Consider the following 24,011-nt stretch of genomic DNA (forward strand, 5'->3'; position numbering starts at 1 on the left):
AACTGTTTGGCCTTTCCACCATATGAGGACACTGTGATCATGCATTTACCAGCTACTAGACTTTAACCACCAGGGCCATAAATAACACAATACATTTCTGTTCTTCAAAGGTTATGATATTTGGACATTACCATAGACTAAGATCAAACTTTTTCATTTCATTTGTTTCTCGAAGCAAGCCTGCAATATGGGAACAATTATTTGCTCACTTCCTTAAATGAGTAAACTAAGACCCAGAGTAGTTGTCACAGACCAACACAGTGATGGACTAATACAAGTACACAAGTAAGGAATGGGGGGTGTGGTTCAGTTGGCTGAGCATCTGCCTAACTTGCATAAGGCCCTGGGTTTGCCTCCTAGCACTCTGTAAATCAGGAGTGTTAAGGCTTTATTGTAATCTCAATAGCGAGGAGGAGGCAGAAGCAGGAAAATCTGAAGGCCCGGTTTATCTTCAGTTACACAGCAAGCCTGAGGCCAGCCTGAGATATATGAAGCCTTCCCTCACATACAATCATTTACAAGTGAGTGCTCCGAGGGCTACTGTAGCCTTGCACATGTGCTTGGCCTTTCCATGAGACATAGGAAAACACAGAAAAGCCATCCGTGGGTTTGCACAGGAAGAAATTCCTGGGTACTTCAGTCCAAATAGCATCTGTACCATCTGCAGTTTGCTAGAATCCCCAAAATGACTAATTCTACTAATGTGGCAATGAGAAACTCCCCCATACTAGACTGCCTCCCAAGAGGCCCTGCCTAATTCCTGGGCTGTCTTTCCATTCCCTAACACAACTCATGCTGCATTTGCCAGAGTCAAGAAGGGCAGTTAACATATTGTAAGACATTAGTCAGATGGGGGCCGGGGAGAGCTTGTGGTTACAAGGAGCTAAGCCACCGCCTGATTGCTTCATTATCATGCCTTACACACCTGAGTTAAGCAGTCACAGCTGCCAGCCACATCCTGGTTAAGAAAGGAATCCACGCTCCGCCCCCCACCCCGCCCCCATTATACTTTGGAAGCAGCAACTCCTATAATGTCACTGTGCCTTTAGTAGTACCCAGTCAACTCCCATTTCAGGTTAGAATTTCAGATTTACATTGATCATAATTGTCTCCATCACTCTTTTTTTAAAAAATCTAATCAAGTGAAAAACAAGTGGTCTCGTGGAGCCACAAGAACATGCAGCTTCTCTTTCCAGCATCTTTAAAAAAAAAAGATAGCAAATATTTAAGGACATTCCAGTACTCCCCTGTTCATCTTACTCTTATGAAAAGGAAATTTAAATTAACTGAGCTCATCTTGAACCTCATTCTCTAATTCTCACAGATGAACACACTACCTCTGATAAGCCCTGAACTTTGAAGGAAATGTCATTACATGGTACAGCTGAGGAAGAAAATCTGAGGTGCTTAGTTATATCTCGCTGGTGCCATCGCTTCTGACTCTGTAACCTGTGAGGCTTCCACCAAGATCCTACTAAAATCAGTCACAAAGTCAGCAACAAATAATGTTCTTAGCTCCAAAATTGGACTCATTACCCACTAGCACTCCATTTACTAGAATATGGTGATGGTATTTGTACCGGGCTAATCATGGCTTGTCTATTGATGGGGAGCAAACTTAAATGAGTGAACCCTGAATTCATTGGACTTTGATTCCCTCCATTTCTCTGCATTTCAGCAATTTAGGCAACAGTGTCTGCCTTGTGCCTATAGTCATGACAACATGAGGTATGTTGAGAAGAGCACTGGCGTGGGGATCCAGAGACCTACACTCTAAGACCAGCATTGTCACTGGTAAACAGTTATGAGAATCTTAGGAAAGCAACACTTCTTTCCAGGGCTTTTACAACTGGAAAGACTTTGATCAATCCAGGCTAATGAGAAGTCTGGATAGGGAATCTCCAAGTTAACATCTTAGCAAGATCTCTGAGGTCTCAAATCTGGTTCAACACTCAAGGCTATAGAAAATGGACGAATAGTACCTGACTTCACCAAAGGCATACTGCGTAAACTCAAATGTCAAATTCTTAATGTTTGCTAAAATATAAAGCTAAGTGGATATCAGGATTTCACTTCCTTATACTATGCACAGTGAACTGAATCCAATGACTCAGGATGTAATCCTAGGTACTTGTGAGTTTCAGGTGGGAAAAATAGTAGTTCAAGGCCTGTTTGGGCTATAGAATTACTTCAAGTCCAGCCTAAGCAACTTAACAAGACACTGCCTCAAAACAGAAAGGGAAAGGGGCTGGGGATGTAGTTTAGTGGTGGACTGCTTGCCTAGAATGCATGTTAAATATACTTAGCAAGGGAGTCGATGGTACTGTGAATAACAGAATAGACTTCATAAGTTAATTTTTTTTCCAGAATGTCACTTGAAATGACCTAATCACAAATTGAAATTCTATCTCTATCATCCTGCCACTAAACATTTGGATTGTGATTGTTACTACAGGCAGTTTGTTTAACCGCACATATTCTCTTGTCCCTGTGGGTTGCTATGTGGTCACTTTATATGACTAACACAGGCTCCTAGATAACTTGAACCTCATAAACTCCTGAGTAGGGAAGCCCAGCCTCACAGTGCTGCTAGGAAAGAACTAATGCCTAAGCTTCACTCCCCACTATACCCATTCTTGATTCACAAAATCGACTTCCCAAGCATCAGTGCACCACAGCCCTGGATGTCACTCTTTTGTGTTATGCCTTAAAGGAAAACTCCACAGCAGACATTTATTTTCAATTGAGGGTTCAGCGTTCAGAAAAATGGAGAAGAGACAAGAGATGATAGAAGCATCTGGAGCGGGAAGGCAGCTATTGGATTTTTAAAAGACATTACAATAGAAAATAAGCAGCAGCAAGAGAAAGGACTTGTAGCACAGAGGGAACGAATTCCTCTTGTAGCTCCCCATCACCTCTCGCCCTGTCACTGTAGCCTTTTCAGAACCACCCTGGCTGCCCCTTTTCAGGAGGGAGGGAGGTGTCTCAGCCACTGGGGTCTCTTTATGTCAGAACCCGGGGTGGCCTCCCCAGCTGCTACCACCACTAGCCTAAGAAGATGCATTGATTTTTGTATGTTCTAAATGGGAATGAAGAACACATTTTCCTGGAGGCCTGGCATCACACCTGCTACATAGTCTCTGTGGTTTTATAGTTTAGCCACATAAAGTATGAAACGAGCTTCTTTGGGCCAGCCAGAAAACATAATCACCATGTAAAGCTTTATTTCTGTGGGGAAAATGTGTGTGTTAGTAACAACAACTCACAAGTGAATATTTGGGAAATCGTCTATTTTTGTATCTTAAGATCACATTTATTTAACTATATATTTCTGTTCATATTTTACATTTCAGTCATTCCCTATGCATGGAGAACACTGAGGGCATATGAAGATTAGGGGACAATCTGTAGGAGTCAGTTCTTTCCTCCCACCATGTGGGGGCTAAACACAGGATATCAGGCTTTGAAACAAGTGGATCTATCCACTGAGCCATCTTATCCACTTCTATGATATATTTCAACTCTTCACTGTCACTAGCCATGCACTCCCAAATCAACTTCTAAAACCTGAAAGACTCTTCCCACTCTTCTTTTCATAAGGATGGACAAAAGGCCTCGACATGTTAGAACTCGGTGGTTTGAGGACCATGGTAAGTATATGAAGACTGAGAATCTCTCCATTAGTGTCAGTATTAATGTAGCAATCTGGACAGTTGAGGAGGATGGTTTGAAGCCTCAGATTTCACAGGGGACTCGGACAAATTGGTTGGAGCCTTAGAAGATAGGGAAAGCAATCATTCCCCTACACATTCTAGGCACAGGACATTGGGCTAGTGATGAGGTCTGCACATAGCAGAGAGACAAAGTTGATGAACACAGGGACAGCTGCAGGCTACTGTAACAGCAGTCCCTCTGTTAGTTTCCATGAAGTCCTCCATGAACCAACCTTCATGTTTCTCATGAAAGAAGTTCTAGGGTGTGTGGTGCTGCATAGCAGGGCCCTTGGTGATCTACCAGCTCTTCATAAGCTACATGACGTTTTTTCCCTCTGGGAGTACCAAGATTACTCATGGGGTTCCAATTGGATGGTGAAGTCTTTGAAGTCCAAACAGACCCACTGCTCTGCCAACCCATGGGAAATCTATGATGAATAACAGTCTGTCACCAGTTGACTGACAGGATGCTCTATCAGAGAGACTTAGATGAAGACAAACTACTTCTACAATGTGAGCCTTGTAACACCAGTGTAATCTCTTCACTCTTCTACCTTCCATGTCCAGAATTTACAAAGTAAGATCTCAATAAATATTTGAACACATACTGAATGTTTCAATGTTCTCATCAACAGATAATTAATCCTGACCACAGAAAACACATTGCTGAAAGTACAATAAACCAAGAAAGAGGGCTAGGGATGTAGCTCAGTGCTCCAAATGCTTGCCCAACATATGCAAGACACAGATTCAATCACTAACAGCACAAAATAAAATAAACTCAGAAAAATACCACTTAAGAAACAACAAAAAGAAAAGCAATCATACTCCAGCACTGCAGTAGACAACTAAAATAAGAAACACCAATTCTCATCTGAAAAATTAAGTAATTAGTCCCTGTGACTTGGAAATGACCAAAGGTATTCCAAACTCTATTGTTGTGTATCTATTGAATCATTTATCAAATATGGCCCTAGCCCATTAAATCCCATCAAAAACACCATGACCTAACCATTCTAGAGAAGAGAAACATAAAGAATTTGTAGGCTTTCATTGCCTTGCTGAAATGGACTATATTTTATTTATTGTATTATATAGCAGCAAAGAATTTGTTCATACACATGTTCTAAGACTAGCTTCAATTCAAGTGCAGAACATATGGCAAAATAACACCTCAGAAACAGGAGGGGGTAACTTTCGATTTGAAAGACAATAATCTACACATCCAAAGTTCTTCTAACAGTAGCTTATCCGGGTGGGAAGGATGTTGCATCAAAATTAACTATCATTTTCTTTCTTTTATTAACAAGGTTTCGTGTAGCCCAGGCTGACCTGAACATCACTGTGTTGGGTCTGAACCTTGAACTTCTGATCCTTCCTCCTTCATCTCCCAAGTGTTGGCATTACAGGTATGCATTGCCACATTGGTTTATGCAGTTCTGAGAACAAAATATAGGGTTTCCTGGATGCTAGGAAATCACTCTACCAACTAAGCTACATCTCTACTACCTCTTTATTTAGAGATTACATTTAGTAATTTTTCTGGCACTTCAAGTTTCTATCTCCATGGAACTTTTTTACAAAGTCATTTTCAGAGACAGCAATGCTTAATGGGCATTAATTAATTTATTAGTTGGTTAATTAATTAATAGATTTTTTACAACATTTCATTAAAAAGACCATTTTTACCTTGGAAGCAATCCAAGCACTGCAACTTGTGCGTTCAGGAACTCAGATATCAGAGACATTGCTTACAGGTTTAAATTAGTATCCACAAGTCAATGAATATCCACCCAACAAAAACCTAACCTGAACTGCCTGCAAGATCGCATTCATAAGCCAGGCATGGAAGCTACTGCTTGCAATGCTAGCACTCAGAAGGCAAAGGCAGGAAGATCACCACAGGTTCAAGGTCCATTTGATTGAGCTATAAAGTAACATGCACGACAGCATGAGCTAGAGGGTGGCCCCAAGGGACTAAAACTATGCTTCAATGGCTAAAAGCACTTGCTGCTATTGCACAGGACTTGGGTTCAATTCCCAATACTCTTATGGCAGTTTACAAAATGACCCTAACTCCAGTTTGAAATGATCCAACACGTTCTTCTAGTTTCCATGGGCACATGGAACATCTACATGCATGTCGCCAAAACACTCATACACATAAAATAAAAACTAAATATGTATTCACAACAACAACAAAGAAAAAAAAGTATGTTCAGCTTTCGCAGGGAGTAGCATGCAAAACTATTCTCAAGATGACCCTCCTTAACAAGTACAACATTTCTCACTGCCTCAGTCTAATAATCTGCACTCCATGAGCTCTCCTTTCTTCATCCTGCCTCATTTGCATTTATTCTTCTCCTTTATAAAAGGTTACATAGCACCCAAAACCCAGAGCTCTATCATGGCTCATTTACAAGAACTATTGCAAACACTACTCATCATTACCAAGTGGAATTCCCTATTCCTGAACTTGTCTTGCATTGCACTCTAGACTCTGGAACCACTAACTTGGATACCTAGCCAAACGCTGTTAAATTCCACCTTTTTTATTTAGTCACAGGCATGGACCTACTGGTTGCCTGCCTCTTCCACAATCTGAAATTCAAACAGGAGACAGAGAGATGTCTTCAAATTGGCTTAAGAACATCTGTTGTTCTTGGGAAGAACCAAATCCATTCCCTGTATCACAACTATCCGTAACTCCAATCCCAGGGGATTTGATTCTTCTCGCCTTTATTGACAGCAGACACACGTTTCAAACAAATATATGTAGGGAAAATTCATATACACAAAGTCAATATTTTAAAATAAAATTCAAATAGATATTTCCATCAAGTATACCTGTCCTTTTGCCACATCTCTCCAAGAAAGAAGAGAGGGCAAAAGACTTTTATTTCCTACTAAAACTTGATAAAACAGGGCTCATATATTTTCTACCATTCTGTAAAATAAATTCTCTTCTTACTAGGTGTGATTGGGAGACTTCACTTCACCAAAAGGAAGTTAAGTTACCATCTGTGGAAAAGGTCACAGGCAGGAATATGCCTTATGTAGATAGAAGCCTCACCTTGAAAGGCCAATGAACGGACCAGCAGGTACCTGCTGCCAAGCATGACAATCTGAGTTCAGTCTGGAAACCACATGGTCAAAGGAATGAACTGATTGCCAAAAGCTATTCCCTTACCTCTACATGTGTACCATGGTCCATGGGCAAGCACACACTTCACATGTACATTCATATGCAGCCACAATAAAAAAAAGCATATGATTTTCAAGAAAGGAAAGACCAATGAAACTAAGAAATTTGGGGTAAGATAAGAAATAAACAGTGGCTGAGCAGTGGTGGCGCACGTCTGTAATCCCAGCACTTGGGAGGCAGAGGCAGGTAGATTATGAGTTGGAGGCCAGCCTGGTCTACAGAGTGAGGTCCAGGACAGCCAGGGCTATACAGAGAAACCCTGTCTCAGAAAAAAAAAAAAAAAAGAAATAAAAAATTGCCAGATAGGGAAAGCCAAGAAGAGCTTCCATATGACATCATGGGACTAAGCTCTCACACCTTTCTCTCCTTTTCTAATTAAAAATTAACTCGAGGGAGGAAACTGAGGCAGAAAAACTTGACACAAGATGGAGGACAATCTGGACTATGCAATGAGACTCTATCAACACAAAACAAATGTAAAACAAGACAACCTTGAAACAGATACTTTAGCTCAGCATAAAAGTGAATCATGCTGTATTAGAGGAAACCTAGCTTTCTTTTTCTCTTTTCACTCACTGTAGAGTCAATTTTTATGAACAAAAAGCAACTCTTCGTACTCTATATGTACAGTTTTAGGCTAAACTGTCAAGAAAAAATATTCAATGCCAAATTCAACTAAAGTCAATCTATCTATTCAATAAATATCATCTGAGCACCTAGTATATATCAAGAACTAACTGTGGTAGTAGTTTGAATGAGAAATGTTCCCTATGGTCTCAGGCATTTGAATGTTTGACCCTCAGTTGGTGGCACTCTTTAAGGGCATTTTGGGAGTGTCACTAGAGACCAGCGTTCAGAGTTTAAAAGACTGGCACCATTTCCAGCTTATTCATTGTGTTTCATGCTTGCAGTTCAAGACGTGAGTTCTCCAAAAAGAAGCTATTTCACCCAGGAGGAGTAGAAGGCAGGAAATCATCAAACTCAGGGCCGAAATCAATCAAGTAGAAACAAAGAGAACCATACAAAAAATCAACAAAACCAGGAGCTGGTTCTTTGAGAAAATCAACAAGATAGATAAACCCTTAGCCAGACTGACCAAAGGGCACAGAGAAAGTATCCAAATTAACAAACTTAGAAATGAAAAGGGAGACATAACAACGGAAACTGAGGAAATCCAAAAAATCATCAGATCCTACTACAAGAGCCTGTACTCAACACAACTGGAGAATCTGGAGGAAATGGACAATTTCCTTGACAGATACCAAATACCAAAATTAAATCAGGACCAACTAGACCATCTGAACAGTCCCATAAAGCCTAAAGAAATAGAAGGAGTCATAGAAAGTCTTCCAACCAAAAAAAGCACAGGACCAGATGGTTTCAGTGCAGAATTCTACCAGACCTTCAAAGAAGAGTTAACACCAATACTCTTCAAACTATTCCACAAAATAGAAACAGAAGGAACACTACCCAATTCCTTCTACGAAGCCACAATTACGCTGATACCAAAGCCAAACAAAGATCCAACAAAGAAAGAGAACTTCAGACCAATTTCCCTTATGAACATCGATGCAAAAATACTCAATAAAATTCTTGCCAACCGAATCCAAGAACACATCAAAACGATCATCCACCATGATCAAGTAGGCTTTATCCCGGGAATGCAGGGTTGGTTCAATATACGGAAATCCATCAATACAATCCACTACATAAACAAACTCAAAGAACAAAACCACATGGTCATTTCATTGGATGCTGAAAAAGCATTTGACAAAATTCAGCATCCTTTCATGCTTAAAGTCTTGGAGAGAACAGGAATTCAAGGCCCATACCTAAACATAGTAAAAGCAATATACAGCAAACCGGTAGCCAGCATCAAACTAAACGGAGAGAAACTTGAAGCAATCCCACTGAAATCAGGGACCAGACAAGGCTGCCCCCTTTCTCCTTATCTTTTCAATATTGTACTTGAGGTACTAGCTCGGGCAATTCGACAACATAAGGAGATCAAAGGGATACAAATTGGAAAGGAGGAAGTCAAACTATCATTATTTGCAGACGACATGATCGTCTACCTAAGTGACCCAAAGAACTCCACTAGAGAGCTCCTACAGCTGATAAACAACTTCAGCAAAGTGGCAGGTTACAAAATCAACTCAAGCAAATCAGTGGCCTTCCTATACTCAAAGGATAAGCAGGCTGAGAAAGAAATTAGGGAAATGACCCCCTTCACAATAGCCACAAACAGTATAAAGTATCTTGGGGTGACTCTTACCAAACATGCGAAAGATCTGTATGACAAGAACTTCAAGACTCTGAAGAAGGAAATGGAAGAAGACCTCAAAAAATGGGAAAACCTCCCATGCTCATGGATCGGTAGAATCAATATAGTTAAAATGGCCATTTTGCCTAAAGCACTATACAGATTCAATGCAATACCCATCAAAATCCCAACTCAATTCTTCACAGAGTTAGAAAGAGCAATTATCAAATTCATCTGGAACAACAAAAAACCCAGGATAGCTAAAACTATTCTCAGCAACAAAAGAAAATCTGGGGGAATCAGTATCCCTGACCTCAAGAAATACTACAGAGCAATAGTGTTAAAAACTGCATGGTATTGGTACAGTGACAGGCAGGAGGATCAATGGAACAGGATTGAAGATCCAGAAATGAACCCACACACCTATGGCCACTTGATCCTCGACAAAGAGGCTGAAAACATCCAATGGAAAAAAGATAGCCTTTTCAACAAATGGTGCTGGTTCAACTGGAGGTCAGCATGCAGAAGAATGCGAATTGATCCATCCTTGTCTCCTTGTACTAAGCTCAAATCCAAATGGATCAAGGACCTCCACATAAAGCCAGACACTCTGAAGCTAATAGAAAAGAAACTGGGGAAGACCCTTGAGGACATCGGTACAGGGAGAAAGTTTCTGAACAGAACACCAATAGCGTATGCTCTAAGAGCAAGAATTGACAAATGGGACCTCATAAGGTTACAGAGTTTCTGTAAGGCAAAGGACACCATCAAGAGGACAGATCGGCAACCAACAAATTGGGAAAAGATCTTCACCAATCCTACATCAGATAGAGGGCTAATATCCAATATATATAAAGAACTCAAGAAGTTAGATTCCAGAAAATCGAACAACCCTATTAAAAAATGGGGTACAGAGTTAAACAAAGAATTCTCACCTGAAGAACTTCGGATGGCGGAGAAGCATCTTAAAAAATGCTCAACTTCATTAGTCATTAGGGAAATGCAAATCAAAACAACCCTAAGATTTCATCTTACACCAGTCAGAATGGCTAAGATTAAAAATTCAGGAGACAGCAGGTGTTGGAGAGGGTGCGGAGAAAGAGGAACACTCCTCCACTGCTGGTGGGGTTGCAAATTGGTACAACCACTCTGGAAAGCAGTCTGGCGGTTCCTCCGAAAACTGGGCACCTCACTTCCAGAAGATCCTGCTATACCACTCCTGGGCATATACCCAGAGGATTCCCCACCATGTAATAAGGATACATGCTCTACTATGTTCATAGCAGCCCTATTTATAATTGCCAGATGCTGGAAAGAACCCAGGTATCCCTCAACAGAAGAGTGGATACAAAAAATGTGGTATATCTACACAATGGAGTACTATTCAGCCATTAGAAACAATGAATTCATGAAATTCTTAGGCAAATGGATGGAGCTAGAGAACATCATACTAAGTGAGGTAACCCAGACTCAAAAGGTGAATCATGGTATGCACTCACTAATAAGTGGTTTTTAACCTAGAAAACTGGAACACCCAAAACATAATCCACACATCAAATGAGATACAAGAAGAAAGCAGGAGTGGTCCCTGGTTCTGGAAAGACTCAGTGAAACAGTATTTGGCAAAACCAGAACGGGGAACTGGGAAGGGGTGGGAGGGAGGACAGGGGAAGAGAAGGGGGCTTACGGGACTTTCGGGGAGGGGGGGGGGCTAGAAAAGGGGAAATCATTTGAAATGTAAATAAATTATATCGAATAAAAAAAAAAAAGACGTGAGTTCTCAGCTTTGTGCTTCAGCCACCATATCTGCCTGTTGCCCTGCCTCCTACCATGATGGATTCTTCATAAGCCCCCCCCCCCCAAAAAAACCCTCTCTCCTATAAGTTGCCTTAGTCTTGGTATTTTATCACAGCAAGAGAACAGTAAAGAATACAGTAGTTCATAACTTTCTTGTAAGATAATGAAGAGATACTGTATGAGATCTGGTAAATGGTCTGGGAAGATGGTGATTTCATCAGTGAAGCTCTTGACATGTAAGCTTGAAGGTCTGAGTTTGGATCCTTAGCACTGACATAAAAACCATGCATATTTATATAATCACAGAGCTGGACAGTAAGAGACAGGCAGATCCTTGGGGCTTATTGGCTAGCCATTCTAGCAGAACTGATGAGCTACAGGTGCAGTTAGAGCTCATGTCTAAATAAAATGGCGGAGGGCTGGAGAGATGGCTCAATTGTCAAGAGCACTTGCCGCAGCTTATAGATACCTGTAACTCCATCTCCAGAGGCTCTGGTGCCTTCTTCTTGCTTCCTTGAGCTCCTACATACACATGGTATACACTCACAGATACACATACATTACTTTATATAAATAGCTGTCTCAGTCTGTGTATGTATATATGTACATACTTATGTGTATGTATATGATAATTTCAGGGCTGATCACTTGTTACTGAATAGGTACATAACCATTAATATTCTAAAAATAAGGTGGAAGGTAATAAAGGAAAACATCTAACATTGACTTCTGGCCTTTTCATACACATGCATCCACATGTACAAGTACATACACACACATACACATACATACATACATGCATACACATCAAAACTCTAGAAAATGACGAAGTCACTCCTACATACACTACGTTCCAATTTTGTGTGTGTGGGGGGGTACCTTTTACTTTTTTTTTTTTTTTTTCAAAATAGGGTTTCTCTGCGTAGCCCTGGCTGGCCTGGAACTCACTCGTAGACCAGGCTGGCCTCAAACTCAGAAATCTGCCTGCCTCTGCCTCCCAAGTGCTGAGATTAAAGGTGTGCATCACCACCACCCGGCTTTTGTTTTTACTTTTATTTATGACAGTGTTCCATGAAGCTGAGGCTGGTTTTGAACTCCTGATCCTCTTGCTCCTACCTCCAAAGTGCTGAGATTCTATATATGCGTCGCTAAGCTTTCCATTCTGTTGTCTTCCCTTAAAGGTAATTTTTTTAATTCCACATCGAGATGTACCCCAATATATGACATATTCCCAGGGACCAGCTGCCTTCAGAGAATGCAAACAGTTTAAGTTACCATCTCTCTTATAAATGTCAGAGAAACTACATCTACAAAATCGGATCGAAAAATCCAGCATGGATGCCTAAATTAAGACCTGAACAGGGTGACATGAATGGACATGCTGACATGAAATGGCTAAAATCTCTCTCTCACTCTCTCTCTCTCCTCTCTCTTTCTTCTCTCTCTCTCTCTCTCTCTCTCTCTCTCTCTCTCTCTCTCTCTCTCTCCTCTCTCTCTCCTCTCTCTCTCTCTCTCTCTCTCTCTCTCTCTCTCTCTCTCTCTCTCTCTCTCTCTCTCTCTCTCTCTCCAAGATAGGCTTTCTCTGTGTAGCCCTGGCTGACCAGGCTGGCCTTGACTCAGAAATCTGCCTGCCTCTGCCTCCCAAGTGCTGGGATTACAGGCGTGTGCCACCACTGCCCAGCAAAATGGCTAAAATCTCATGAAGCCTGGACCCTAGATATAAAACTACAGGCAACTTAGAATATCAAGAAAGGTAGAAATAGTCTTCCCCAGGGAAGAGCCCTCAAACTGGCTACTCAATACCAAGTGGTCAGCCCTGAAATCATCGTATATTTACATACAAGTATGTTCATATATACATACACAGACTGAGAAACTGTATTTATATTTAGGTGTGTGTCTAATACTACTTAAAGAAAAGGGATTGGAATTTGAGAGAGAACAAGGAAAATGCATGGATAGGGTTGGAAAGAGGAAAAGTAATGGGGAAATGTCATTTAAGCTAAACACTAATAAGTTTAAAGAAAATGCTTATTTGCAGTATGTTTAATCAAAAGTTTCTAGATTTTATCTTATTTTTAAAATTAATTTTATATGTGTGAGTGTTCTGCCTACATGCATATCTATATGCTGGAAATCAAAGTTGTATCCTCTGGAAGAATAGCCAATACTCTTAACCACTGAGCCATCTCTCTAACCTTCTCAAATATTCTTTTTGAGATGGCTCTTGGTATATACCTAAAGGAGACCTGGAAAACATTATAGAGCCCAAGCTGGTCTCAAACTTGTGACACTCTTACCTCAACTTCCTTAATGTTGGGCTTACAAGCATGGACTGCCATGCCTGGTTATAAATGTATTTTGTTAGTAAATTATGTCATCCCTTTGATTTACATATATTTATCTCTAAAATGATTGAGAAGATAATCTCACTTTACTATAGATCTAGCTTTGAAGAACAAACAAATTACAAAAGAAAATATTTCTTAGTATTCAGGGCTGTTTCGCAGGCATAGTTCTCCATAAAAATGTTAGGAACTTGACACCTTAAAGCTGCCTCTTAAAGTCAACACTTCCACAGAGTAAAAAAATGTCTTGTTATTGTGTCTGGAGTCAGAGCAGTCCTTAATCAGGGCTTTACTTGCCACTCTGAAAGCGTCTGCATTTTGTCTCACCTTGACTTAATTCCTTCTTTTCCCTCATGTCCTATTCAATCTCTCGACTGACATGGCTGATCTCTCTAATAATATTCAAGTCCCTAAGAATGAATAAAGCTGGCATTTTACTCTATTTGTCTAAGTGGAACTTAATTAGAAAGGTAAATCTTCTGCCAGAAGCTAAACAGAAGTGATGTGTGACTATCTACTCTAGGGAGTCATCACCACACTCCAAAGGCCATCATCAGAGATGCACCTCTCTAACCTGAGCATAGCACTGCACACCTGTAACCTCAGTACTTTTGAGGGGAAGGCAGGAAAATCCTGAGAATTAATGTCATCTTCAGCTACACAGTGATAGAAAGTTGGAGGCATAGATTGGGCTATATGAAACTCTGTTGTAAAATCAAATAAAAAGATCCATTTGTCTGAGTCTCTGAACCAGGCTGTTTCTGGCCAGGATTGCCAATCATGTTTTATAAAATGCTCATAAGTAAGGGCCTTAAGGGACCACTGTGTGCCTTCTCATTTCTCTCATTTGCAAGTCAAAAATGCACACCCTAGGACAGCAAGAAAACTCAGTCAGTACTATAATTGGCTGTGCAAGCCTGATCCCTGAGCTCCATCCCTCAACCCATATGGTAGGAGAAAAGAAATGACTCTTGAAAACTTCCAAGTCCTCTAAACTCCACATGCATGCCATTGGCACACTTGAACCCTCACATTCATACACACACAGACACACACACAGACAAACACACACACACACACACACACACACACACACCATAAGGGGGAGGTGATAGTATTGAATAATTTTTTTTAAAGCACACCATGATCCTTCCAGGCACCATAACCCTATCACTGGGAAGTCATGGGTAAGAGGGTCCTAAGTTGGAGGCCAGCTATGACTACATGGTGAGACATTCTTAAGAAGATAAATAGCCAGGAGAAGCATCGTGCTTGCAATCCCTGCATGTGGGAAGGAGAAGTAGGAAGATCACTGCAAGTCCAGTGCTACCTTGGGCTACAGGCAGAGTTCCAATCCAGCAAGGGCCATCTAGTGTGACACTGGACTTCGAGAAAACAAGTACAACAGAAAAGTTAGTGTGCCTTTGTAATTTGTACTAAATCTGATGTCATTACCAACTGTGGTGCACACGATGCTGTGTGTCCAACCCAGCATCAGCTCTTACACTGATCCTAAAGGAGTGCTACAGGCAGGGATGCATGGGACCAAGTTAAAACCAGTTGAGGGTAGCTGGGCAAGACTACATAGTTTGAATAAAGATGCATATTGTACTCAGTTACCCTCGGAAACAGTCTGGATTAGAGTCAACATTAAAACCAAATTAGTGTGAGTGAGATTTTAAAAAAGAGAAATTACATTTCCAGTCAGGGAGATTGCAGTGATCTAATTTACTAATAAACTGCATTCCTTTTCATAGATAGTGGTTGCATATCACTCAGAAACAATGGGCTCCCTTTTTAGACATTATGTTCTTTATTTTTAAAAAAATATATGCCAATGATTCTGATGACCCCAACTATGCTCAATTGGGCAAGTTTATTTATTACTTATTTCCGGTGTGCAAGGGGGAATGTTTTACAGTCACACACAAAAAAAATCATGGACTTTTTTGATTTAGCTAAAACAATGTAAATCTTTCTCTAGATCAGGTATTATGATTTGCATTTCAGGATATTTTAATAGCACAATAAACATGTTCATTTAAAAGGACACAAAGGACACATGAATTGAGCTCCTTTCATGAAGGCAAACACAAGAAAGTGAAATATTCCTTTCTCATATTTGTCTAGTTGATATATATCAGAAAATAATGGATAGCTAACCTGGGTTTTTAGCTCTAAGAAGAATCTATCCAAGTTATTTCTATTATTAGAGCATAAAATGGCATCGAAAGCAGTTACAGCAGTTAACAAGTAAATAGTTTAGTGTCCTCTTTGCAACTGGATCCCCAAGCACATTTCTAGTCCTGAGTCACTATAAAGAAAACCATATACAATTTGTTCTTATCAATTAAAAAAATATGGCCAGCCAGGCTGGGCAGTGGTGGCACACACCTTTAATCCCAGCACTTGGGAGGAAGAGGCAGGCAGATTTCTGAGTTCGAGGCCAGTCTGGTCTACAGAGTGAGTTCCAGGACAGCCAGAGCTACACAGAGAAACCCTGTCTCAAAAAAACAAACAAACAAACAAACAAAAAAACCCAAAAACCAAAAGAAAGAAAGAAAAGAAAAGAAAAGAAAAGAAAAGAAAAGAAAAGAAAAGAAAAGAAAAGAAAAGAAAAGAAAAGAAAAGAAAAGAAAAGAAAAGAAACAAAAAATCTGGCCAGGTATGGTGGGCACATACCTCTAATTCAAGTACTTAAAAGGCAGAGGCAGAGGCAGAGACAGAGACAGAGGCAGGTAGATTTCTATGAATTTGAGTCAAGCCTGGTTTACACAATTAGTTCTAGAACAGAATGAAGCCCCTTTAAGACACACACACACACACATATATATACTGTTGCAGCCATTCTTAAAACGTGTATGACTGTCTGAAACTACAGTTACGAATTCCAATCTGTGTTCCACCGGTTACAGTGACCTACAGTATCAATAAAATATGAACTGTCTGTAGTCTCCCAAAGCAAATATGTTATTTAAATTATTTTAAACACATTGCAACTTCTTCTAAACTGCAGTGACTGACTTTGATGAGATTTTCAATTTCAGGGGGAAAAGGCTGGCTCTTCAATTAGGAAAAGCACTCACAATGCTCAATGGGCTCATCTTTGCAGTTCATCACGGAACCCGAGGCAACCCTGCCACCACTATTCATCTAAAAAGCCCAGAAACATTCCACTTTGTTTTGCTTTCTGAAAAAGGCGTGTGTTAAGTATTGCAAATTATGTGAGGCTTTTGCCTTCAGCTTTAACATCTAGACAGTTTTCCCAAACCAGGCAGTCTCTACCAAATAGAACATGGAGGTAAGATATAAAATGGCTGGATGTGTTTGTTTTCCAATTTCAAGTTTCATCCATGCCTAACTTTCCAGTATAGCTAATACAAACGCACAGAACCCTGGGAGAGCACACACAGCTTATCTTTGCTCTACATCTAATTTGTTAAAATGTTAAGATTTCAAGAGATCATCTGGCTCACTTATCAAATAGGATTATGTCAACATAACTAAACCAAGGGAGCTGCTGTTTTTATAATACAGAGACATTTATCAATAAGTCTACTAGAAGACATCAAAGTTCCATTTAGAAACGAGCTTTCAGGGCTGGGGTACTGCTCATTTTATAGAGTACTTTCCTTGAATGCACAAAGCTCTGGGCACAATCCCCAGAATTATGTAAACCAGGCCTGGTGGCATGGACCTGCAATTCCAGCACTCAGGAGATAGAGGCAGAAGGATCGGAAGTTCAGGATCATCCTCTACTATGTAAAGAGTTTGAGGGCAATCTGGCTTATGGAAGACCCTACAGAAAAAAAAAGAAAAGAGATAAAAGAGGAGAGGAGAGGAGAGGAGGGGAAGGAGAGAGGAGGAGAAAGATATGGCAGAGGAAAAGATCTAGTATTCATTGAATGTATACTTGGTGCCAGGCACTATGCAAGCTGCTTTTATTTCTGTTTGACACTAACACTAGGGGTACCATATACCTCATCAGTGGTCCTAATGTATCATTACGACCTTCAAGACTGGCTATACATAATTAGTAACCACCCACCAACCCAGGCCAAACCAAGCTCACAGTTGAGCTGAAGCTCTTACCTATTGTGCCTCTATACCATGTACACACACACACCACACGTGTTCTGCATCATGTCTAATCTGCAGTAGCCCCTCTTTTCCCTTTATCCCAGATTTCTATTCTATTTAGTCACTGTGCCCCAGTTTGCAAAGTGCCTCCACAAACATTCCCTCATTACACCTCATCTACTCCTAATCAGTGTGGGGTGATCAGCCAGGTTACCCTTAATGGCACATGCTTAGATAAGTAAAAGTACCTTGTCTCTGAGTGGAAGCAGAAGCAATGTCCTCAGATCAAAGCATGTAAGTCTCAGTGTAAAACTGGATCAGCTCCTTAACTAAGGTCTGAAAGTCCATCCCAAGGATCTGAGTTATAAGGATGAAGAATTGTTGGTCTCTGCCTTTAAGGACTTCTAAGACAAGCCTACACTGAAACATGACCACAGAGAGTCCTGACCATTGTCCTCTAACCTCCATACACAATGTTATGGCATTTGCACATGCATATATGCATGTACATCCAGGAAAAATTACAATAATAATAAACAAAATAAAAGTTCTAAAAGAATGTGTGTCAAGGATTCTGGGGAAATGGGGATGAATGACCTAACGCAGCAGCTGCCTCTCTGTCCGTCTGCTTCTCCCTCTCTGTAGCTCAGGCTTCCGTCCAACCCAGCATTCCTTGTGCTCCAGCCTCCCAAGTGCTGGGATTACAGGCTTGTGCCACTACACTGTTTAGTATGTTTCTTTCCGGTCTCAGCAAAAGCTTGATGTGGCTAGATTGCTAAAATATGAATAAACTAGAGAAGTGCTTCTCAACCCTAGATGCACACCAGAATCACTTGCATAGTTTTCAAAACATATGTTCTTAGTGCTTTGTCCCTTTAGCGATCCTTCTGGAGGTACTTGCAAAAGCAGCATATAAACATACCTAGCAACTACTTTATTGCTATACGTAAATTCAACAAAAATGTTCTTCAGGAGATACCCCACAAGGATATTCATGGCAACATTGTTCATTGAAACAACAACAACAACAACAACACACACACACACACACACACACACACCACACCACACCACACCACACCAAAAAAAAAAAAAAAAACCCTGGAAACAATCTAAATGTCCATCAATAACTAAATAGAAAAAAAAATTGGCATATCCATACAATGGAATACTATTCAGCAATAAAAAATAAAAGAGTAGTGCACACAACATGCTAGTTATTCAAATATGCTTAGTGCAAGGTAGTTTATGAAAACAAGCACACAGTTTACTATCCAACCCATATACCTAAACAGGTGCTCCTTGATGAGCAAACATGACAGAGAAGGCACAAAAGGCACTCAATGGCATTGATGATGTCCCATTGCTTAATCCAAATGAAAAGTATATGGGTGTATCACTTTGCAGGGATTTGTCAAGATAAATATTTAGGATATTTTCAATTTTTAAAAATTGTTACTAAACTGACTTAAACATTTAAAAATACCAATGCAAAAGCCTCCTATGGAACAATTAAGCCAGGATCTCTGGTCGATGATACTCTAATACTTTGTGATTTTAAAAGTACCCCAAATACTTCTAATGTGTAGTCATGTTGGAAAACCAAGAATTGCGATGTTTATGTTTGTTATCAGTGGGTCCCTGGTGGCCACAGCATGGGTCATGACAGGAAATGAGGTCTAGATGACTACATTGTGTCTGCTTTGCACTGACAGGGTATGGCCTGAGATTCCCTAAACCTCAGTTTCCACCTCTATGGAATGGGTGCAATGCCACTTGCCTCTAGGGGTTATTGTGAGGATTAAATGAGATAATATACTTAAAGCATCCATCCCAAGGTCTACAACATAGAAGGTGCTAGAGAAATGGTATTCAACTATGTTTTCACCTTTGCAACTAAGCCCCTAAGAACAGTGATAGGCACATTGTTGTAAACAAACCAAACATATGGCCTCTCATTTGGCCCCCTCAATACATTTCTAGGGACTGAAGTAATACTCAATAAGTTTTGGAATGTCTAGGGCCTGGTTGCTCCCTCTAGGCATCCCTTGCTATCCCTGAAGATGGTGGGGATGGTGGTGGACTAGAGAGGTGAACAAATCTCCACACCCTGCCCTCACTCCTCCTTACAGAGCGAGGCTTGGTGAGCAAAAGAGGCCAAAGCGAGAGCTACCACAACAAACAGTTCAGTGGCCACAGGCCATGCATACAATGTTTTAATGAAACACTTTTGTACAAAGTATCACTTTTTAGAGAAAATGAACAAAGAAACCTAGGTAGGCCCCAAGCAAGTGCTTCAAGCTAGCTCCCAGTTAACTTTTTGGCTCTACTGCTAGAAGCGACTCTTCTTAACCAGACTTCTTTATTTCTTTGATCATTGGAAGAAACGCCTGCTCTCCAATGTCCTTTATAAGGACAAGGTGAGTTGGAGTTTGAGATAAGTGGAAAGCATCCCAAAAGAAGAAGAGGAGAAGGAGGAAGAGGAGGAGGAGGAGGAAAGAAAGGAAGGAAAAGAAAACTAAGGAAAAGTAAATTAAGCGCTAAAGACATACAAGGTGAGATTTCTAGCTGCCGATTTACTGTACTCAAAACTTTAGGCATCCGTCAGCAACTCACATGGAAACAGCCCCCCTCTTGTTTTAACTGCTGCTCCAAGCGTACCCTGCACCACATGGGCCTGGAGCTTGCTTATGTAAGAAGGGACTGCAGCATTGCCCGGCATGTAGCATAATATTTTGCTTAAGAGAAATCTGCTCCAGTCCAAGGGCAAGCCCAGGCCTTACAGATGTGGACAGAGGTGCTCTCAGTGGAGGAACGCTGACTGTGGCTGGAGCAAATGATGTCATCAGAGAGCCTTCTACCATGGTCAATGTCAAAAGGAAGATAGGAAGTTCAAGGACAAACTGGATTTTTCCAGGCAAATACAAGTTAGAAAAGCAGTCTGGACTTTAGAATCTTACCTTTAAAATCAATACCTTCAAAACTTAAACATCTACACACATTTATACTGTTCTATGTGGCTTTTTGGTTCATGGGAAGCTTTTATTGAAAAAAAATATAGTTTCAGAGAAAAGTACATTCTTTGAGTATATTTTTACTCCCACTACACATTAAGAAAGGGGGGGTAGGGAACAAATGAGTCACTCCTACATTCAAAACCAATAACAAATCCAAACTAAAAATATAAGATATCGAAAAGAAAGATATTTGAGGAGACAGAGATAAATTCGAGGGCTCTCTACTCCAGAGCTAAGGAATGAAATAGCTGGAATACCTGTTGGGTCCTTCAGTGAATAAAAAATGAAGACTAAAGCAACTAGAACTACACTGAATACCAGGCGGAGTCCATCCGAAAAGGACTCCTACGACAGACTTGTATCAAACATCCCCCAATGCAAGGATTGCTTCAACTTAGGAGAGCACCAAATTAATATCAGAAACAGTACCGTTGACTTCTTGTTCTGGTTCGCGGAAGGGGAGAACACAGAAACCAGTCTGCTATAAACCTTGCGGCCGGCTGAAGCTGGACAGCCGCCCTTAAGTTTGGCGCGTCCTCACCCTGAGCCCTGGCCCCCGCCCCCGCTCTGGGTACACAGACTCGGCACCAAGGAGAGGCCCTGGCAAAGAACAGACTGGCGGCTAGAGCTGCAGACCCAGGCGGTCAATCCTAGAAGAAGGGCGGCTCCTCCTCGGGCTTTACCAGCCCCCCAGCACCAGGCCCTTGTAGCTCCCCTCCCCCTGACCCCTTGCCCCCCAGGCAGGTCACCTGGCTTGGCTTGATTGTCCTCCTGCTGCTCGTTCCCTCCAGCCTCCTCCTTGGAAGTGGCTCGCCCTTCAGAGTCACGGGGCTGCTGAGCGCCGCCAGCCCGTGCCAAGGCTGCGGGAAGCGCTGTCCCCAGATGGAGCTGGGACCCTGCCCCGCGCGGCTGCCACCAGGGCGAAACTGGAGAGCCCGCTGGAATGGCCGGCGGGGAGGGGCAGCTGCAACTTTGCTCCTGGACGCGTGAGGAGGGGGAGCCCGTCTCCAAACTCCTTTCTGTGCCTCCAAGCTCCCCAGGCAAGGGATTTTAGGTATTTATGTATTTATTTATGTATTTATTTTAATAAAGAGGGAAGTCAGGTTCTTGCCCTCAAGTTCTCTTTCTCTAGAGCACAGATCAAGGGCTGCAGGAGGCGTGCCCCGGCGGGACTGCCACAGCAGGGGAGCTGGTGGCCAGTGGGAGCCTGGACCCAGGGTTCCTCCAGACCCAGCTCTGCTGCCAGGAGTCAGAACCCGGGAGGGAGAGCAGCCTGGAGAGACCGGGCCAGCAGAGGGGAAGCTATGACCCGGACCTGGATCGCAGAAGTAGGAACTGGAAGTGACAGTGGTGCAGGGCAGAGAAGCAGCAGCAGCAACAGCAGCAGCAGCAGCAGCGGCAGCGGCAGCAGTGGTGGTGGCGATGGTGGCAGCAGCCTCAGCACCCCAGTAGCCAGGGAAGGAGCCAAAGCCTAGGTGTAAAGGCTGCAGCTACACTGCGCATGCTGCTGCCACCCAATTCCCAAGATCAGGGTTACAGTGCCAGGGCTGCCCAGGGCCTTTGCCAAAACCCTAATGGGAATGCTAGAGTCAAGGACTAGCTATTACTAGTTAGTAGACTGCTTTCTTCTCCTACCCCTAGGATGAAAGTCAGGGACCTGTGAGCTGCATAGTGACCCACTGAGACACCCCCCACCCCTTTCCCTGAAGCAGAGAAGTGCTCAGTGGCCCTTCACACCCATCTCTTCCCTGAATAAACTCCAAATCGCATAGTCCTTACAAAGAAACGCGTACTAGACAACTTCATCCCGGGCTCCTTTTACAATTTAGAGGAATGCTCTCTATATTATCCAGACTAGCTTGGAATTCACATCCTCCTGCCTCAGCCTATGGAATAGCGGAGAACACCTGTGTGCTACAGTGTACATCTTAAAGCTCATTTTTTATAGACGTTCAACACAATAAAAGTTAGGTCAGCCAGAGTAATGGGAGTATCACATTGGCTCAGCTAGTAAAGGGTGGGGGGTGTCAACCCCTCCTTTAGTCTTCCTACTAGTTAAATTGAGTGGAAGTTTTGCCCAGTGGAAAAAGATAATCATGAAACATAATCCAACTTCTATAAAGGCTTCTTAGCTGTCTATGGTGGTACGTGTTTCTAATCCCAACACTTCCATGAGGCAGAGACGGGCATATGCCGTCAATTTTGAGGCCAGCTTGGTCTACATAGTGAGAAGCATAGACAGAGGAGTTCTGATTTCACACAAGTAGCCCTGCTGGGGCTTGAAGAAGTCCACTGTGCCATTGGCAGGGGCTTTTGTTTGACTTTCTTAGAGCTAGAGCAAGACAGTGACAGATTTAACTTTGACTCATGAACATCGGTAGTGTTACTTTACTTCTCGGAGTTCCTCCCTGCGGAGCAATCCCTGGGAAATGGCAATTGGTCCATTCCACAGCCTTGCTTTAGGGAGAGCGCCTGTGCTGTTGCTGTGACAAGGCAGATGGAATGACTCAAGAAGTCAGGAGAGTGTGAGGAGGTGGGACAGAGAAAACCCATGTTTGCTACATGAAAGGAAGGAAGGATGGAATGAAGGAAAGAAAGAAGGGGACAGAGGAGAGAGGAACACTATTGGAATCACATATTCATTCAATGGCCCCTTCATGAAATTTTTTTAACGAAGTAAGCTGAGTCTAGAAGCAGAGGACATGTCTGTCTCTGCATAATGGATATGAGAGAGTATCCTAGGAGGGGCACAGCAGTAGGAAACAATAAAGGAACAGTATACACTGGGAATGAAAGGAAAAATCCTTGGGCTAGATCTTCCATAGACCAGTATTCCCATGACTATTGCCAAACAGTACAGCCAGAGACCACTCCCAACTGAACAGAGCCTATGATTTCTAAACCTCATGCTGTTGAGAGACTTCCTGGTCTCATTAGTGAATTAACCTAAAATAAGGATCACATATATACATAAAAATGTATGTCTATACAGTTTTGTCTTGGCTGAATATATCCACCACAGCCTCCTCCATGCTTTAAGAAAAAAGGGAAAAACATATTTGGTTTACAAAGAAGAAATACAAATAGACTATAAAGGAGTGACAATATATCCAAATTCATTTGGAGTCCTGAAAAACAAGTTATAGCAAAAACAGAAAGAAAGAAAAAGCAATGCTATTTCATCCATCACTTTGGCAAACTTTAAAGATAAATAATACACGGTGTTGACAGGGGTACAGAAAACACTTTCTAAGCTTTTGGTAGAAACGCAACTTGGTAGAGCAATTTCATAGGTGAATTTGACATTATCTATTAAAATTTGACACAGTAATTCCATTTTTATGATAAAAGATTTTTCAAGAATAATCACAAATGCACACAAAATTATATGTATATATGCAACATAACTCACCAGAATTTATGACAGGAATGAAGGATTAAAGCAACATATGAATATCAATCAATGTAGCAGCATAATAAAAAGCCTAAATAAATGACCATCTTAACAGAAGCATAAAATACGCAAAGAAAACTGGGGGTAGGGACAGCACTCCAGTGGGTAAAATGCTGGCCACACAAGCATGAGGA

The 24,011-nt window shown here is 41.6% G+C and overlaps 1 protein-coding gene across 3 annotated transcripts in view; it reads right to left on the reverse strand.

Moving 5' to 3' along the window:
- Positions 1-24,011, reverse strand: part of Arhgef6 (Rac/Cdc42 guanine nucleotide exchange factor 6) — a 119,291-nt gene that overhangs the window by 87,678 nt on the left and 7,602 nt on the right. The window contains exon 1 of one of the 3 annotated variants that reach the window (XM_052170582.1): positions 21,173-21,450. The exons of the other annotated variants lie outside the window; for them this stretch is intronic. The gene's annotated coding sequence lies outside the window, so the exon portion shown is untranslated. Of the gene's footprint in view, positions 1-21,172; positions 21,451-24,011 lie in introns of those variants that run through there. 3 annotated transcript variants of the gene reach the window in all.

The sequence above is a fragment of the Apodemus sylvaticus genome, chromosome X, assembly GCF_947179515.1.
Source record: "Apodemus sylvaticus chromosome X, mApoSyl1.1, whole genome shotgun sequence".
Taxonomy (NCBI): Eukaryota; Metazoa; Chordata; class Mammalia; order Rodentia; family Muridae; genus Apodemus; species Apodemus sylvaticus.